A 19,956-nucleotide genomic window follows, 5' to 3' on the forward strand; every position below is an offset into this window, starting at 1 on the left:
GAAGGCCAGTGACTCACAGTGACCTCACTCTTCTTGGCCTCTGTGGTTCCTTCTGTAAAATGGGCACAGTGGCTCTTGGTTAAACAATCACCCAATGAAAGGCCCCCGATGGCCGTGGGAACTCTGTTATTACCATCTCTGCGCCTCCTCGCTCTTACTCACCCAGGAGGAAGGGGGAGAGCGGGAGAGTGCAGAAAAGAATAGAAAATACAGAAAATAAGCTTTTCCAATGGTCCCGAAGCCAGAGCCAGCTGGGTCTCCCACCATTCCTCATCACAGCTGGCTGTTCCTTACCTGACCCTTTTCCACAAACAACCAAAGACAAGTTACCATTTAACCAGGCTGTGGGAATTGGGGCCAAATTCTCCAAATGGCAAACCAGCAAGACCTGTTTGCTGGGATGAAACAACCCCACTGGACCTGGTGCAGAGCCACCCTCCTACAGCCTTCCACCTCCTGCTGTGCTGCCCGGCCCAGCAAGATGACCTTGGCAAGCCTCCTAACCTTCCCTTGCATCCAGCATGTGTCACTGCAGACGTGGGGGGAGGGGCTGCTGGGAGGAACCAGAGACCAGGCTGTGGGGAGCACGGTGGGGGGGGCAGGTGTCTTCCAGACCTGGCTGGGCAAGCCCAGAGCACCCTGAATGTACTTGAGAGACAGACTGGGATGGGAGGGGTGATTCAGCAAGAACTAGAGGGAGGGGGGCAAAGTCAACGGACTGGGAGCCGTGGGGACCAGGGGAGGACAAGCCTGCCTTCTCGCTCCCACTGGGGCCAGGTCATACAGGGAAGCTCGCTCCTCTTGGGTTCCCCCTGAACCAGGGTCAGGTCTTAATCAGCCCAGGTGCCCCCACTTGTCCGATACCCAGAAGTACAATCAGTGCTTATAGAATGACTGCTTGACTCTATTTCTTTTCCCCAAAGCCCCGACCCTTGGTTAATTCAGATTCCGGGACTGTCAGAACAGGAAGGTGGGATGGGGTGGGGGATGGGGGGAGGGAACTACACGTTTGACTTTGCTATTTTTTAAAAAAAACATTCTTTGCCTAAAGTGACATCAGATTATATATATTTACCCTTTTTAAAGTTTTAAGTAAATTTAAATTATAAAATATTTCAAACATACAGAGAGGTGCCGATAGCCACACACCCAACCTTAAGCTTGAACAAATGTTAACATCTTGCTATATTTTCTTTAGGTCTCCTTTGGTCAAAAAGTTAAATGTTGACAGTAGAACCCAAGTGCCATCCCTAACCTGTCTCCTTCCTCTCTCTTCAGAGGAGGCTTTGAACTTGAAGTCGATGCATTTTCCATGGGTATTTTCTTACTGTTACTATAGATATGGGTCCTTAGTACTGTGTTGTTCTGTATGTTCATAAAGTGATGTGTGAAATGTGATCTGTGGACTGAGTGTCATGCAGGGTTTTCCTCTTTGGTCCTCTGGAGCGTGGCCTACGAGTGACCTCCAGGATCGGGGGTACGGGAGGCTGGGCCCAAGCTCTCTGATTTATACATTGGGCTTCTGTGTGAGATTTCCTTGGAAAAACAAGTTCCAGGGGCACTTGGGTGGCTCAGTCGGTTTAAGCGTCCAACCTCGGCTCAGGTCATGATCTCACTGTTCTTGGGTTCAAGCCCCACATTGGGTTCTGTGCTGACACCTTAGAACCTGGAGCCTGTTTTGGATTTTGTCTCCCTCTCTGCCCCTACCCCTCTTGCATTCTCTCTCTTTCAAAAATAAGTAAACATTGGGGCGCCTGGGTGGCTCAGTTGGTTAAGCGTCCAACTTCAGCTTGAGTCATGATCTTGTGGTTCGTGGGTTCTAGCCCTGCGTCAGGCTCTGTGCTGTCCACTCAGAGCCTGGAGCCTGCTTCAGATTCTGTGTCTCTCTCTATCTCTGCCACTCCCCCACTTGTGTTCTGTCTCTCTCAAAAATAAACATTAAAAAATGTCTAGAAAAAAGGGGGCACCTGGGTGGCTCAGTCAGTTAAGCATCCAACTTCAGCTCAGGTCATGATCTCACAGTTTGTGAGTTCGAGCCCCGTGCCGGCCTCTGTGCTGACAGCTCAGAGCCTGGAGCCTGCTTCAGATTCTGTGTCTCTCTCTCTCTCCCTGCCACTCCCCTGCTCACGCTCTGTCTCTCGCTGTCTCTCAGAAAAATAAATCAACATTAAAAAATTGTTTTAATGTTAAAAAAATAAGTAAACATTAAAAACAAGTTTCGTGCAGCTATAGAAAATTTTAAATTACTTATCTGCTAACACTGTATCCCTGCAGGACACTGCTGCCCTAGGCCTTACACCCAGTGGCCAAAGGCAAAGCAGTCAGACCACAGAGTGAGGCTGGGCTGGGGAAGGGCGGTCTCCAGGAGCCCTGAGCTGGAGGACTCTGGACGCGGGCCACACCAGGGTACAGGATTCTGATCAGGTGGGGAGGGAGGTGGCGGTGGGGGGGGCGGTGGAGAGGGAACAAGCAAGCCTCCCCTGCCCCCGCACCATCAGGGGCTCCCCTCTGAGGTCCTCCCACCCTGGTCCTCCAGGATCCGAGGTCGTCCTTGCCTCTGTCCTCGAGAGCCTGGACATTCCCAGCCTCTACCTCCGTCTGCACAGGCTCTAGGGAGTTCGGACCACTGTCCCTTTTCAGGAATCTCTGGCCTCTTTTCTGTAATGACGACAGGGGTCTTTGCTGCCCCCACCCTATCTTCCCTGCCCCATTGGAGTTGAGGGGTAGAACTGGACTCTTCCTCTTCACCCCCCCAACACACACCACTTGACCCCCGGGAGAGGGTCCCCGGGCTCTCCTGTGGGCTGCAGAAGCTCCCCCTTGCAGCAGCGGGCACACGCTAGGGCTCCTGGGGGGGAGAGGGGCTGCTGCAGGGCCTGAGTGTCGGGCCTTGTGGGACATATGGAAGCCCACCCCCAGGGAGCCTTCTTCTAGAACTGTCTCCTCTTACACCATCTCCCAGGTCTGTGATTCCAACCAATTGTTCTGTCTTCCCCAGAGTTGGCAAAACATGACACTTCCCTATTGGAAATTCTCAGCTATCTCCCTGTGCAGCTGGGACCTGTCAGCCAGCAGCCTTCCTCTGCGAAGGCAGGGGTGAGGAGTTGGGGGAGCGGGGTAGGGGGCTGCGCCGCCTATCAGAAAATGAGAAACACGTCAGGCGCTTAAGTGCGTATGACAGATAGCAACCTTTTCTCCCCGTGGGAGAAACAGAACCTGGATGGAGCAACTTTGGAGCCTCAGTGGGGTGGGGGTGGGGGACCAGCACCCTCCACTACTACAAAATAATGCGTCCGCACGTAGTACAATATTCAAATAAGACAAAAGCCCCCAGAGCTTTTAAAAGATTGATGGGTGATTCACCTTTTATCACTGGCTTCTGCAAATCCAGAGGTGGGTGCTGGCGGGAAGCTCTGGAAGGCTCCCTCCACCTTGCCCCGATTTGCTCTGGGGAATCAAAATCACCGAATTCGACAAGACACACTTCCCTGGAAATATGCTTTCTAATTTAGAAAAAGTCATCAACTGAGGCCTGGGCTCCAGAAACCACAGACGATGAACAATGAGGACACGTGTTGAGAGTTCGCTGTTTTAATCAAATAAAACCTACAACAAAGTTAATCTGACACACAGTTAATGAGGTAATCATTGTTGCGCTTCACGGGAATTAGGCATTAATGGGAAGCTGTTTTTATAAATGGTGGTAATTATACCGCTGCCTTTACTCAGCCAAAATTTGAAGGTTTTTTTTTTTCCTTCTTGTTTTGTGACTTCCCTTGACTATGCTGTCAGTGTCTGTGATGAAGTTTCCTGTCGGTTTTCTGGTCCGTTTCGTCACCGTCGCTGCCCCACCCCCACCAGGGTCACAGGCGACGGCAAGGTTTTCTTGAGCACCTACCATGTGCCGCCCGTGAAGCACATGGCTCGGATTATCCTGTTTAATCCTCACAGGAATCTCCAGGAATTGGTATTTTTTAGCTCGGAGTTCACAAAAGAGAAAAGGGAGGTTCCGGTCGGTTATAGCTGCCCACGGTCAGTCCCAGAAGCAGGAACGGGCTGGCTGGGGCAGCCCCTCTCCACGTCCCTGGCTGGCCTCTGCTCCCTGGGGACACCCCGGGCCGAGCAGCTGAGCGCAGCAGAAGCATAAGGCTCTGTGCCCGCCCAGGCTGCCTTGGGAAGAAAAGGGGATCAAGGCAGCAGGCACTTTGCAGCCACGTGGACCAAAGTTCAAATCCCAGCAACTCACGCACTGGGCGTGTGAGCCCCTAGAGCCTCGGACGCGTCCGCATCCATCAGGTGGGGAGTGGTTCCAGCGCCTGTGATGATAGAGGCTGGGCTCATTTCTTTTTCTTTTTTTTTTTTTAAAGGCAAGATTACATCCTTTATTTTTAAAACCTTTTTAAATATTTATTTTTGAGAGAGAGAAGGAGACAGAGCACAAGCAGGGGAGGGGTAGAGAGAGATACACACAGAATCTGAAGCAGGCTCCAGGCTCTGAGCTGTCAGCACAGAGCCCAATGCGGGGCTCAAACCCACAAACAGTGAGATCAAGATCTGAGCCAAAGTCGGATGCTTAACTGACTGAGCCACCTAGGCACCCCTGATCCCTGAAAAAGGCTTAGTTCAAGCTGGACACACAGAATGGGTGACCAGGAACAGGCCCCTTCCCGGGGCCATGGGAGTGGTGGCAAGGACTGGAGGCGGGGTGTCCAGCCCCGCTATCTGGGAGCCGTGGCCCAGGGCCTCGGATCCAGTGAGGGAAACAAGTAAGAGAGCATGTTTCCTGTTGAGCTTTGTGATGGGGGGAGGGGCACCCAAGTGACAAGACAATAAGAGGCTGTCATGGGGACCAGCTGCAGGTCTGTCCAAGTGTCACGAGCAAGGAGAACCCCCACTTTCATTCCATGTCTCCCCTGAAAACCCTGAAGTGCCCCCTGCTGTCCTTTTCATGCTGCTCTGGGGTAGGCAGGGTTAAACCCCTACGTCTGCCCCAAGGCACAGGGAGGGGTGAGCCAGCAGGAAACCCAAGTGGAAAGGGAACAGAACAGAGAGGCTGCAAAAACAGTCCAAGACAAACTTCTGCCCATTTTGCCCTGGGCCTGACCTATTTGCCATCTCCAACAGGGGGACAAACAGAAGTCATGTGCAAAGTACTTTGTGTCCCACTGGCAAGGGGGCCGGCAGGGAATTCTTGTCACTGCCAGCCTGGGGATTCCAGGGCCCTGTCTGAACCACCAGGGTTATCGGCAAAGCAGGACTGGGCGGAGCCTATTGTGACCCCCTCGGCTCCCAGGTGCTTCTGTCCTCAGGGCCGGGCCCTAGGGGTCACCGAGACCAGCAGGGTCATCGGGGCCAGTGGGGTCCTGGGCACTGATGAGCTTCTCAGCTCACTGTCGTCTTGGCTGCAGATAGCACAGAGACCAGGAGTCACAGGGCTGCATCTAGACTTCAGACTCAGGTACACTGGGGCCGAGTTCTAAATCTGCCGTCTTCCAGCAGGGAGACCCAGGACAAGCTACTTATTTCCTGGGAAGCCCAGTTTCCCCATCTGTGAAATGGGGCCAGTCCCTGGAGCTGTTATGAAGATGCATGTCCTCATACTTGCATGTTGAGCCCAGTGGCTGACTCAAACCAGGCCTCCGTCAACGTCAGTCATTCATAACAACAATAAATATTATGATAATTCCTTCCGGAAATACCTGTGGAACACCTGTGGCAGGCCAGACACTGCAGGGTGCTCTTGGAGCCATGAAGGTGAGTAAGATGAGACCTGCCCCTCCTAGGGGGCACGTACAGGATTAATTCTAACCTAAGTCTGAGAGTATGGAGTGACGTGAAAAGAGGTGTGGTGGGATAGGCATTCAGGGAGGGCTTCCTGGAGAAGGCAGCATTTCAGCTGGGCTTGGGCCAGTGGCTAGGATTGTGGAAGGCGGGGAAGAGAGGAAGGGCATGACTGCACTCAGAAGGAAGCTGGGCTGTGAAACGGCATGCATGTTTAGGGCACACGGAAGCTCTGTGTGGCTGGAGCACAGTGTCCAGTAGGGGCAAAGGGGAGCGGTCCGAGGGAGAGCATTACTGTCCCGTGAACATGCCAGTCTGCCCTCTTGGGTGACCCTGAGCCAGGCACTTCCTGTCTCTGCACCTGATGGATGACTTTGCATCTTTCCCTCCAAGGACTTGGGTTACCCCCTTTATTTCTTTCATTCTCCCTCCTGCACAGGTTGAGTCTCTGTAGGATGAGGTCACTGAAGATTTTGACCGTGGCTGTGAATGGTCAGTCCCAGGCAAAGGGCCAAAGCTCATCTGATTCCAGTGCGGGGCTGGGGGTGGGGGGAGCAGGTGGGACCATGGGAGGGCCTCCATGGGGCAGTGGAAGACAAGGTGGGGTGGGGGTGGAGGGTTGCAGAGAGGTGAAGGAGAAAACACTATTAGTGCCTGGAGGAGGAGTCAGGGACAGCAGATTCCCCGGGTCAGAAGCAGGGCTGCGGTGACCGGAGGCTAGCTGCAAAGCTTGGGAACTTGGCCAGAGGGACAATTCCCTTCCTCCAGAGAGAGAGTTCCGGGCTACTTTGAGCAGGTTGAATTGCAAGCACCCATAAGCCCCTGAGGTGGGGTGTTCAGTAGGGGGGGTAGGGAAGGGCTAGGCAAGGCCAAGGCTGGAAACGCAGGTCATCCTGTCCACCTCAGGGCCTTTGACCTATTCCATGGGAACCTGGGGTACAGGGGACAGAAAAAGAGAACAGCATGAAAGTGACACCCCTGGGCTTCGCTCTCCCTCATCTGTGGAACAAGGTCTTGGCGGGGGGTGTAAGGGAACCTAGAAATCCTGCACCTTTGCTTTAAACCCCTTAAGATGGTCTAGAGAACAGCCTCGGTTCCCAGTGCAGTCCCCTTGCCACGGCACCTGTTGTCTTTCCCTTGGGAAACTCCTAAGTTGCCCCTGACCGTGGCCCCTTCCTGTTTCCACTGTTACTGCTCTGAATTCTTGTGGGTTGGACAGATAGCCAAGGAGTAAAGAGGTTTGTGCTGGGACAGGTCCTGGGGCCCAGGTTCTGGTCCCGCTGGCCATTTTCTTTGGTATTTGATGGCGGTCAGCCTGGCATTGCTAGGCGGGACCAATGATACTTGTGCCCAATGAGTGACTGATGTGCTGGCCAATGGGACACACTGGGGCCTGCTAACCCAGCAACCCAAAGGGTCTTATAGATCGCCTGTCCCTGGCTCCCCAGTCCCCCCACCCTGCCAGAAAAGAGTGGGGAGGAAGAGACCTGGGGCTGGCTGCTTTATCTTTTGCAAAGCCTAGCAGAAATAGAACACTTATCTGTGTGAAGGCTACACAGGCTTAACTAAAATGTCAAGTTTCTTTGCTGGAATTATAACGGGGAACATGATAAATGCACATTTATTCAGTAATTACTAATTCAAGACCCTGTTTTATATGAAACAAAACTATGGCATGCTGCGCAGCTCTGATTGGTTTCGTTTCATACGAAATTGGCTCCTGGGTTAACAATTACTGAATAAATGTAATTTGATAGCCCTAAACTTTTAAGCCAGGGAGAGGGGAGATGGGGAGAGTGCTGGGGGGCGGTACTGAGCTGAGATAACAAAGTGAAGGCGTTCTCATTTTATAGATGGGAAAACTGAGGGGCGGAGTCACAGTCACAACCTGTGGCAGGGGTCACGCGATGGGGACAGCCAGCCCCTGGACTTCTTGAGCCCCCTAACCCTGGGCTCTCCCTGGTGCTGTGTCTGTTGGCTCACTGGCAGTGGGGCGGGCAGGAGGAGAGGAAGAGCTAACTAATGTTGCGCCTACAGGCCAGGGCCAACAGCTACCTGGAAGCTAACGGGAGGGGACCCCTGGGAAGACACAGCTTGTGGATTGGAGAGATTGAGCAAGGCAGGAAAAACAGGTGCAGGTGATAACAAGGAATGGGGGAGGGGGAAACAAACATAGAGACAGAGACGGATGAAACCAGACAGAGCGGAGGAGGTGAGGTTCCTGGGGCCCTTGAAGATCCCCTATGGTCCAAAAGGGCAAGTCTTACGGTGAGCAGACCCTGGGTCAGGCCCACCCTCTTCGGGATCCCACAGAGGGTTAATTGGGCCTCAAAGGCCCTGAAATGCAGAATCAAAAAAATCTGAAGCGGGGTGGCTGGGTGGCTCAGTCGGCTAAGCATCCGAGTCGGTTTCGGGTCAGGTAATGATCTCACGGTTCGGTTGGTGAGATGGAGCCCGGCGTCAGGGTCTGGGCTGATATCATGGGGCTTGCTTGGGATTCTGTCTCCCTCTTTCTCTGCCCCTCCCCTGCTCGCTCCCACTCTCTCAAAATAAATAAATAAACATACAAAAAAGAAAAAAAAATCTGAGGGGAGGACCCTGGCCTCAGCCAGTGGGCAAACGCGATGCCCACACCTCGGGGGGCAGGTGGCAGGGCTGCCCTTTGACAAACCAGCAGCCACAGGACTCCGTCCCAAGGGCCACCCAGCCATTGTGTCCGACAGACAGACCCTTTGTGTCCTAGGCCTGCTCCGGAGAACCCTTTTTCAGAACCAGCCCCATTAACAGCCACTCCCCTGGCAAACATGGGAGCCCAGGCTAGTGTGGAGGAAAGGGCACTGGGCTGAGGGTTCAGAGTCCGTGGGCTCCAGAGCCTGTCTTGTCACCGGTTCTCTGACTCCCTTTTGGGGCTGTTCAGCCATCCCCACTCAGATAAAGGTCTTGGGGGACTCCTGGGCACCCCGAGCTTCGCTAGGGAAATGGGGTGTCGCTTCCTTCCCCCTGCAAGCTTACTCTGTAGGCAAAGGATGGGCCGGGCATCGGGTGGCCTCTCTGCCCCCAGCAGGGCTGTGGGGACCTGCTGGGGCCCTGGGCTCCTGGGCTTAGGCACCTGTGTGAGGGTGGCTGGGCGTCCTGCCCAGAGCCGAAGACAAGCTGCTGGGGACTGAGCCCAGGCCCTCTTGTTCAGCCAGAAATTCCAGCCTTTTAAGGATCAAGGGCTAGTGAGGGACCTTTTCCAGGCTGCCAGGGAGCTGTTTTTCCAGCCTGGCAGTATCACCAGGCCCGGAGGGAGACTTCCCTCAGCTTTGATTGGGCTTCTGGAAAGGCATTCGTCTGCACGTCGTCATAGGAGGAGCCGGCTGGCCTGTGGGCACTCCTGTCAGCGGGGAGGCTCCGGCCCCCTCCTTCAGGCCCTTGGGAAGGAATGCTTTTTTAAATCAACTTTACTGAGATCCGATTTACATATAATAAAACATACCCGCGTGAGGTGTGCTATTTGAGGAATCATAAATGTATGTGCGGTGTCCTTAGCACAACAATCAAGGTCTAGAACATTTCCATTACCCTAACCCTTCCCTTATTCCTTGCCAGGCGACTGGTGATCAGCTTTCTGTTCCTATAGATCAGATTGGTCGGTTTCATGTTTATTACCAGGAAGTTTGGACTCTTGTGTTCTTCCACTCCACATAATCATTTTGAGATTCATCCCTGTCATTGTGTCTGTAAGTAGTTCTTTCTTCTTTCTTGCTGGGTAATATTCCGCTGTGTGGCTAAATCATGGTTTGTTTACTGGTTCCCTTGTTTTTGGACATTTGGGCTGTTTCCAGCTTGTAGCTATTGTGAAGCAAGCTGTCATGAACATTTGGACGCATGTTTTCATTTCCCTGCATTAGTACCTCAGAGGGGGATTGCTGGGGCGGGTGATAAGCTTGTCTAACTCTTTAAGAGCCCCTGCCCCCCACTGACATGTTTCCCAGAGTGGCTGTACCGTTTTACAATGCGTGAGAAGCGAGGGACTTTGGATGCTGCCCTTCCCTGTCTTGGCCTTTTCTCTTCCCCAGAGACCAAGCAGCAAGCACTTTATGGAGGTTTGGTGCTCCAGGGGTGGGGAGGGCCGCCTCCCCTCGCCAGAAGACCTTCCTCTGCTCCCTCCCCGTGGCTGCTCACCGCTGAGATTCGAGTGTTGTGCTGAGCGGAGGAGGACTGAGGATCTATTTATACCTGAGTTGAAGCAGATGCATTGTTGGCTAAAATGCTGTAATTACTTTCCTTTTGCTAGTTCCCACCATTATGTGAGAGTGGGTTTTTTTTTTTATGTTTATTTATTTATTTTTGAGAGAAAGAGAGAGACGGAGGGAGATGGATATCCCAAGCAGCCACAGAGCCTGACGCAGGGCTCGAACTCATGAACCTCGACATCATGCTCTGATCCAAAATCCAGAGTCAGAAGCTTAGCCAGCTGAGCCACCCAGGTGCCCCAGAGAGTGTTTGTAAACAGAGCAGCAGCCACACCGGCAGCCTCACTCAGCTCCCCCTGCCTGCCACCCCGCCCCCCTCCCCCAGGATGAAATCATTTCTTTCCAAGGCCCAGGGCCGTTGAGTGCTTCCGTCCCTGGGTCCCCTTCTCCGAAGTACGGGCTGCTAACTGGGATAGGCGATGCATGTGGCCAGAGAACTTTGCTTTTTTGCTGCTGGTGGCCCTGTTCATATGTCATGTCCCCATCACCTGGCTCTACTCTGCCCCTAGTCCCCAGAGAGCTCTGTGCCCCCCTACCTGCTCCAAAGGACACAGCTGCCAGAGAGAGAGGGTGAGCCTTCCTTGCTAATTGCCAAGAGGTGCAGGTACAGGCAAAAGAAAGGCTTTTCCAATGGAGTAAGTGTTAAGGAAACCGAGGACCAGGCCCTGCATGGCTGCTGAGTTGGGCTGTTCTGGTCCCTGATCTGAAGGTTTCAGACCTGGGCCGACAGGTGGCTCCTTCAGGATAAATTAAGATCTTCTTCCTTGTGGGGCGCCTGGGTGGCATGATCTCACGGTTTGTGGGTTCGAGCCCCACATGGGGCTCTGTGCTGACTGCTAGCTCAGAGCCTGGGGCCTGCTTCAGATTGTGTATCTTCCTCTCTCTCTCTGACCCTCCTCTGCTCACGTGATCTCCCTCTCTCAAAAATAAATAAAACATGTTAAAAAATTAAAAAGAAAGATCTTCTTCCTTGTAAGACTCTTAGGCTATGTAATTTCCCTTGGATCTCAACCTGGGAAAGTGTTGTCCCCTGCTTGGGAAAATACCATTACCCGTCCCCAGAATAGCTTACTTAGTTGCTCTCATGGTCCAGATTTTTAGAAGGCACTTACTGTCAAAAACCCTCTGGTCTCAGCATTTTTTTTAATGTTTATTTATTGTTGAGAGAGAGACAGAGAGTGAGCAGGGTACGGGCAGAGAGAAAGACATACACAGAATTGGAAGCAGGCTCCAGTCTCTGAGCTGTCAGCACAGAGCCCGATGTGGGGCTCAAACCCATGAACATGAGATCATGACCTGAGCTGAAGTCAGACACTCACCTGAATGAGCCACCCAAGGGCCCCAAAGCTAAATTTTATTCTAAATTGGCTTGATCCAAATCTGTGCTGTTCAATATGGTAACCGCTAGCCTCACGTGGCTATTCAAACTTAATTAAGTTAAAATTAAATAAAATTAAAATTTTAGTTTCTTGATTCCACCAGTCACATTTAAAAATTTTGTAATGTTTATTTTATTATTGATACAGAGAGAAACAAAACATGAGTGGGGGTAGGGGCAGAGAGAGAGGGAGACACAGAATCTGAAGCAGGCTCCAGGCTCTGAGCTGTACCATCTACTTTGGGCCCTTATCTGGGATGGGCCTTAAAGAAAAAAAAATCTCAGAGATAACCATTCCTGCCCAAAATGCACCCACAATTCCAGAATGACATGATGACACACAGGATTATAGAGAGTGGAGGATCAATATTAGACTGAGTGAAGATAGACATACAAGGGTGAGAGACAGCAGCAATGGAGAGAGGAGTGTTAAATCCCTTGCATCTCAAAGAAGGGGTGGCGGTGGGAAATTCATTCGAAGAAGAGATATTGGGACTGGGCTTTGAAGGGTGGATAGGAGTTTTCCATGTGAAGAAGGCAGAGGGATATTCAAAGAAGAGGGAATTCTATGTGCAAAGGTGCAGAGATGTGAGGGCCTGGCGACGTTGGAATTGCCTTGGAAGTGGATGGTCAGATTACGGAAGGCTTTGTGCTGTGCTGGTGGGGGTTAGGGGTGGGGGTGGATCTAATTTTCCTGGAAGGTTTACAGGCAGGGGCAAGACATGGAGAGATTTGCATTTGAAGAAGATTGCTTTAGAGAACGTGGGATGAAAAGCATGGAGAGGAGCCAGGGGGAACCAGGAAAAATGTACTTGAAAACCACATTGCCCTGAACCTGAGTGTGGACAATGGTCGTGGAGAGAAAGGGCGGGCCTGAGAGACTCCTGGGTCCAGCCTGGATGAGGCAGATGGCACAAGGTCTATACCAGGCCAGGGAAGGTTTCATGCCGGAGGCGTGACCTCTGGAATCGACTTAAAGCTCTGCGTTCTAAATTCAAAAGGCTCCTACAGTAAATCCCCAAGCTAATCGGTCCCTAGAAGACCAACGTTACCAACTTGATTCCTTCCTTCCAGACAGTGAAGTGTGAGCATCCTCTGAGACGTCAGCTTTCCACAGGAGCCAATGAAGCAACAAACCTATTGTTGGAAAATGGATTCTCCGGGGAGGGTGCCAGGGGGACCCTGGGCTCGTCACGGCACAGAATACACAGCCGTTGGTCGTCCAAAGCCTCCACTTGGCTTTATTTATAATCCTAATTACACCCTCCCGGAAGAACAATGGCTGATCAGCCCAGTTACAAATTGAAGTTAATAAGATGAAGAGCCAATGGAACAGGTGCAGCCTGCTTGTGATGGGGGTGCTCCTTGTGTGGCCCTCTCCTCTCATGTCACCTGGGGTCATCTCCCATCAGGCCTGGCAGGCTTCAGGTGGCCCTGGTGGGTCCCCCACTCGGGCCTTCCCCTCCACCACTGCCTGGCCCAGGGGCCGCGTCAGCTGTCATATGTTGTTTGGAGTGAAGCTGCGGGAACAGAGACAGGAAATGGGGGCCTCGACTTCTATGCTCCTTCCCCAATTTCTTTTGTTCCTCTTTGCCGCTCCCTTGGCTATTTGTGGTGTCTCTCATTTCCCCTTGTCCCTTTCCCTACCCACCTCCTCACCCTGTGGCTGACCTTGTCGATCTGCCCTGAATGTGCCGAGAGAGGGCCCTGGATTCCGTGGGCGTCCCAAACGGTCAGGCGGGCACTGTCAGCTTCAACACAGCCTCTGGCTTTTGCTGATCCCGTTCATTCCTTTTTTCTTTGTGAAGAGAGGAAACTGGAGAGGGAGCATGGGGGACAACCATCTCTCACAGGCCCTGGTGTCTGTGCGCCAGGCTCCCGTCTCTACCTCCCCCGAGGAGAGAGTCTATCTGCGTGTCTTACCATCCACAGCACACCCAGATGAATTGGATGCATGTGGGGACAGGGCCACTTCTCTGCAGCGTGCAGGAAAGACACATGGTTGGTGTCCTACCTCTGCCCCTTTTTGCCAGTTCCCGGAACACATGCATAATATGTAGACCAGCCCTTCAGGGGAAACAAAAAGCAAATCCAATCATCCAGTCTTCTGGCTTGTTCTCACGTCAGCTTGACTCCAAACTCTTGGCTCTACCTCTCCAGTCCTGGCCCTTTGGACTAGGGGGCTCGATCCAGTCCTACTGGTATTTGGCTCTTGGGCTTCCCAGATGGGCATTGACGTGGCTCACACAGTGGGACGCCCCATTTCTGCACAGCTGTAATAGGAACTGTGCCCAGACTCCAGCCTTGCCAACCCCAGACACCCACACCAGAGGCTCCTGGCCTCTGCCCTAGGGAAACCAGCCTGGAAAATCCAAGGGAAGGTCTTAGAGGGATGAACAGAGGGGCAGAAAGGGAACCAGTGTGGCTCCAGGGTGGGTCACGCCAGTGGAGGCTGCGGTCAAGACTTTCCTTTGGCCATCAGACTTCAACCATCAGACTTCAATGACTTGACTGCGTGGGTGGTTCACCCACCCCTTTGTATTGTAATCAGTCTTTTTACTCATCAGCCTGCCCACTACTCTGTGGGCTCTGAGGATGGGTCTCATTAGCCACTGGGTCCTCACTACCTGGTGCAGATCCTGGCTCGCCCACCAAGTTCTCTGTTGAACAAAGCGACAGATGAATGAAGGGTCTCTTCCTCCTTTATTCCCACTGTGGTTGATGCCAGCCTATTTATATAAGGCCCAAAGGGAGGCTTTAGCACTGTCAAATCCAGCTGATCTACTTCTTAAAATACACCTCCACCCAATGCCTTCTTTGGCGGCCGGTGCATTTCTTGCCTCGTTAATTTCAACCAGGAATTGGCTCACTGATTCCTGGTTCCTTTTTTGACTCTCTCCGCTCCCCCATTGCTCGTAGGTATAACACACATCGAATCACGCCACTCCTTTATTTAAAATACCTCTCCATTCCTCACAAAATAAAGTACAATTCCTTTAGATCCTCTGTGATTGGGCCCAACCTACTATTCAGCCCATTTCTGGCTGTGTTCTCCTGGGACCCTGTCAGCCAACCTCTTGGAATTTTCACTGTTCTTCAAGCAAGCCATTCTTCCTTCACTCCACACTGAGTCGCCTGTTCTAAAAGCTGTGCTCCTTGGCCAACCCCATCCTCTCTGATCTACTGACCTCATGCTAGTCCTTCAAGACTCAGCTGAAGTGGCACCTTCTCCGTGACTCCTCTGATGTCATCAGTGAGCCATCGAGCATCCTTTTCTGGTGTGTCTTTTCATCTTGCACATGACCCTGGTATAGGGGAAGACCAGAGGAGTGGAGTGTTTGCTCGTGTTTGTACTGCAAGAGCACATGAGATGCTTGAGGACAGGACCTGAGTCATACTCACCTCCATGGACTCAAAGCTGGCTCACAGAGAGCCTGGTGCACCGGAGAAGAAGCAGTAGATGATAGGCTGTGTGGCCTCAGGCAAGTTACTTACCCTCTCTGTCTCTCAGTTTACTCATTTGTAAAACTATCTTAATAGCTCCTGCCTGAGGGATCCTTCAACAATGAGGATTAACTGAATTACTACTTGTATGTAAAGCATGTGACCAGTGCTTCTCATTTATTAAGCCCTCAATGAATGTTAGCTACTGTTATTAACTGGGATTATTTGCCCCCCTGTACGTGTTTTTTGAATGAATGAGTGAATGACAGCCCGCAGAGTCCAGCAAGCCACTTTCTGGCAACAAAGAACATTCAGTATCAGAGTCCTTCTGTTAAGATCTTCAAGACAGGTCAAGGTACCAACGATGTCACCTGAATTGGCAGTATCAGTATTTTTTTTTTTTTTTTTTTTTTTTGGTGAGGAACAATGTACCATTTCTTCAAGTTGAACAGAAAATGTTTGGTGAAGGAAAGATGACTGGAGAAAGCTTGTCATACTGTGAGATGGAGGACAGGAAGGAACAGGACCTTTGCAACTTGGTGACAATGGTGAAACGTCAGCAGGGAAGCAGTATCAGGGCCATCCATCCATCCACAACTTACTCACAAATTCCCTAATTACCTTTTTAAAAATTTATTTTATTTTATTTTTGACACAGAGGGAGAGAGTGAGTGTGAGCTGGGAGGGGCAGAGAGAGAGAGAGGGGAGACAGACTCTGAAGCAGGCTTCAGGCTCTGAGCTGTCAGCATAGGGCCCGATACGGGGCTCGAACCTACGGACTGTAAGATCATGACCTGAGCTGAAATTGGACCCTTAAATGACTGAGCCATCCAGGTGTCCCTAATCACCTCTTTAAAAAAATATTTTTGAGAGAGAGAGAGAGAGAGAGAGAGAAAATGCTCGAGTGGGGGTGGGGCAGAGGGAGATGAAGGGAGAGAATCTTAAGCAGGCTCCATGCCCAGCACAAAGCCTGACACGGGGCTCTATCCCATTACCCTGGGATCGTGACCTGAGCCGCAATCAAGTTGGATGCCTAACTGACTGAGCCACCCAGGTGCCCCTTTCCTGGTTACCTTTGAGAAAGGATGCGAATCCACGATTCCTCAGCTGCTAAATTACACGGAACCAGATGGGGAAACAAATTTCTGCATCGAAAACACCTTGAAGACACTCAAATCCCAATCATTTCTTCAGAAAATGGTCATGATTTTAACCTCAGTTCAAATTCTGATCGATTATTTACTACTTATGAGATGCTGATACATCCCTGAATCTTGCAGACTCGTAACATGGAAATCATTCCTATCTCATGTGGTGGTTGTGAGGTTGAAATGAGATTAAATGAGAGAATTTACACAAAATAAAGCATGTGATCATAGGTGTGTACAAACTTAGTGTCTGAATCAAATCTGCAACATATGCTCTATCTCAGTCTGATAAAAATGCTCACCTCGTAGCAACAATAGCATTGGGCAGCTACAGGTCTATTTCTCATTTTTACAGTCTAGACTGAAAAAAACTTTTTGAACTGAGTATGTACTGTGCACCAGACCTTTTGTTTAGTGGCTTAGAAAAACAGAGTTAAGGGTGGCTCAGTTGGTTAAGTGTCCGACTTCCGCTCAGGTCATGATCTCACAGTTCGTGGGTTCAAGCCCCGCGTCAGCCTCTGTGCTGACAGCTCTGAGCCTGGAGCCTGTTTCCAATTCTGTGTCTCTCTCTTCCCCTCCCCTGCTCATGCTCTGTTTTTGTCTCTCAAAAAATAAAAAACAATAAATAAATAAATAAAAGAAAAACAGAGTTAAAACAAAAACAAACAACCAGGGTCCTTGTCCTCCCGTGGCTCATAGCCTGCACAAGACAGCAGGTTTCTGGTCATAAGACAAGTCCTGCAGGTACCTAGAGAGGTAGCACTAAGCTGAGATGGGACAAGACTGGACATGAGGTAATTAAGGAAGGCTTCGTAGAAGGAAGAGTAGAAGTTATCCAGACAAAATAGGGGGAAGAGAAAGTCATTCCAGGGAGAGGGAACCGTAGATCCCGGGGCCCAGAGAGCAGCCCCATTCTAAGAAGAGCAAATTGCCTGACAAAGAGAGAGGAGGTGTAACCTTCAAGCGGAAGCAAGTGACAAGACAGGAAAACAAGGCAGCCTCACGTCACGAAGAGCCGGCGGCACCAGGCTAAGGAGTCTTGAGTCTATCCCGAAAGTAATGGACGGCCACTGAAGCTTGCAAGCAGAGGAGTGAACTGGTGGCATTCGTGTCCTGTGCTGCTCACTCTGAAGGCTGGAGGACAGGAGACCTCGGGGTGGGGGAGTGATTCCAGAAACGCAGGCAAGACATTGTCACCTGGAGTTACACCGAGGCCATGAGGAGGCGACTTCACAATCTAGATCCACGTAGAAGCTAACAATATATCCCATCTCATAGTAGATTCTCCTTAGGAGATGGTATCTGCTGTGTGTTTTCACTCATCGGTGGAACAGGAGAAACTTAACAGAGGACCATGGGGGAGGGGAAGGGGAAACAATAGTTAAGGAGAGGGAGGGAGGCAAACCATGAGAGACTCTTAAGTACTGAGAACAAACTGAGGGTTGATGGGGGTGGGGGGTGAAGAGGAGAGAATGGGTGATGGGCATGGAGGAGGGCACTTGTTGGGATGAGCACTGGGTGTTTTATGGAAACCAACTTGACAATAAACTATATTTAAAAAGAAAAGAAACGAAAGAAATGGTACCTGCATTCTTTCAGTGTAACAGCCTGGTGGGGGCAACCTTTCGGCGGCACCCCAGCAAGGGTGGAAGGGCATGGAGGTAAACTTTGGAACGTGAGGAGGTACCCTCTTAGACCTCCAAGAGGAGGTACCTTCAAAATGTTTATGGAGACTATCTCTGGGTAGCAGGATTATGGGTGACTTGTATTCCTTTTTCTACAACAAACATGAGTTATTTTTACTTATTAATATATTTAAAAAAATTTTTAAAGTAAGCTCCAGACCGAATGTGGGGCTTGAACTCACCACCCAGAGATCAAGCATCACCTGCTCTACTGACTGAGCTGGCCAGGGGCCCCAGACATGAGTTATTTATATATTTTTCTAAAAATTAAACAAATAGGGGAACCAGGGTGGCTCAGTCGGTTGAGTGTTCAACTTCAGTTCAGGTCATGATCTCACAGTTTGTGAGTTTGAGCCCCACACTGGGCTCTCTGCTGTCAGCACAGAGCCTGCTTTGGATCCTCTGTCCTCCTCCCTTTCTGCCTCTGTCCTACTCTCTCTCAAAAATAAATTTTAAAAAATATTACACAAATTTTTTAACATTTACTTTTGAGAGACAGAGACAGAATATGAGGGAAGAGGCAGAGAGAGAGGGACACACAGAATGTGAAGCAGGCTCCAGGTTCTGAGCTGCTAGCACAGAGCCCGATGTGGGGCTCGAACCCACAAACTGTGAGATCATGACCTGAGCCAAAGTCAGACACTCAATCGACTGATCCACCCAGGAGCCCCAGTTAAAAAACATTTACAAAAAGGAATTAAATTAAAAAAAATTAACCCAAGAACTTTGGATCAAAGAGAATTGGAAGATCAGGGCACTCATTAAGAAGATGGTTAACTTGGAGCCAGTGATGACGGGAAGATTTAGGGGGAGACCAAAATCTGCCCACAGGAGACCCGGGCAGGAGAATAAATGCCTCACTTTTGGGGGGGTGGATCCTGGTGAGCAGAGTCGAGACTCCACCGAGGTCAAGCAGATCGAATCCATCAAGGTCAGGGGATGACGCGCCGGTTGGGCATTTGGCGGAGGGATGGCAAGCGAGCGCTCAGACGATTTTCAGTAGGTGGCTGGAAGACACCGGCAAGGATTGCGTAACTGGGTTGTGGGGAGGGAGAATAGTGGCCCATTGTTGGAGACCGATAAACACATTTAGAGCGTTCATCTTGGGGGCGTGGGCCTGAAATAAGGTCCAAGATAGTTTAATTATCCATGGCGGGTCTGCTCCTGCGATGAGTCACTGGAAAACTGCATTAACCCAGTTCAGCCTTCTTTGCCCCACTGGCCGCAAGAAAGCAATGGAGCTACCACAGCTGAACGGCTCTCCGGTGAGGCCTGGGGACTGCAGGACAGGGGAGACAAAACCAGTCAGTCATCCCTGGGCAGGCCATTCTCCCCCGCCCCCACCCCGGCCCCGCCCCCCTTCACTTCTCACGTTCCAGATTTGCATCATCAGGCCCCTGATGGAGGCGAGCCTTCGCATGCTGCAGGGCTCTGGCTGTGGGGTGTAGGTGCACAGCGGCCCAGGGGGTCCAGGTCTGCTCTGAGCCGCAGTGCGTCGTTAAGAGGAGCCTGATTTTTGCAGGTGTAGACGGATGAGGTTGGAAACGGGTAGCTAGCCTGGGAATCACAGCCAAAGCAAGTCACATCAGGAATGGAAATAAGAACCTACTGGAAGAAATGGAGGAGTGGGCGGGTCTTTCACCAGGGGCTCTGGACTTCCAATCTGAGTCCACCTTGCAGAAGCCCTGTGATATTGAACATATCATTCAATGCCTCAGAGGCCTCCTTTCCTTGACTGTAAAATGGTGGTAACATACACGTTCCCTTACCTCAGAGACTAATAAGAGTGGACCCTTATGAAGAGCTTATTGTGGGTGCCAGGCTCTGTTCTAAGGTCTATCTGTATGTTATGTTATATTATATTTATTGTATTATATTATATTTATTATATTATCATGTATATAATAACTCTACAGGACATAGGTGTGACAATATGGTTATTATCGCCCTTAGAGATGAGACAACAGAGGCACGGGGAAGGTAAGAAACTTGCCCAAAGTCAGGGTGCCTGGGTGGCTCAGTCGTTTAAGTGTCTCCTCTCAGTTTTGGCTCAGGTCATGATCTCATGCTTTGTGATCAAGCCCCGCATGGGGTTTTGTGCCGACAGTGTGGAGCCTGCATGGGATTCTCTCTCTTTCAAAGTAAATAAACTTAAAAAAAATTTTAATGTTTTTTATTTATTTTTGTGTGAGAGAGAGAGAGAGAGACAGCATGAGCAGGGGAGGGTCAGAGAGAGAGGGAGACACAGAATCTGAAGATAGACTCCAGGCTCTGAGCTGTCA

At 50.9% G+C, this 19,956-nt stretch overlaps 2 long non-coding RNA genes across 2 annotated transcripts; both read left to right on the forward strand.

The window, feature by feature from the left end:
* Window positions 1–4,065: 4,065 nt before the first annotated feature.
* LOC115282670 lies at window positions 4,066–5,692 on the forward strand. The gene is made up of 2 exons (XR_003904718.1): window positions 4,066–4,296; window positions 5,500–5,692. It is a non-coding gene; the product is annotated as an uncharacterized LOC115282670 (long non-coding RNA).
* A 7-nt stretch (window positions 5,693–5,699) lies between these two features.
* Window positions 5,700–12,589, forward strand: LOC115282669. Its single transcript, XR_003904717.1, has 3 exons — window positions 5,700–5,754; window positions 6,221–6,273; window positions 12,472–12,589. It is a non-coding gene; the product is annotated as an uncharacterized LOC115282669 (long non-coding RNA).
* Window positions 12,590–19,956: the final 7,367 nt, after the last annotated feature.

Source organism: Suricata suricatta, chromosome 17 (assembly GCF_006229205.1).
Source record: "Suricata suricatta isolate VVHF042 chromosome 17, meerkat_22Aug2017_6uvM2_HiC, whole genome shotgun sequence".
NCBI lineage: Eukaryota > Metazoa > Chordata > Mammalia > Carnivora > Herpestidae > Suricata > Suricata suricatta.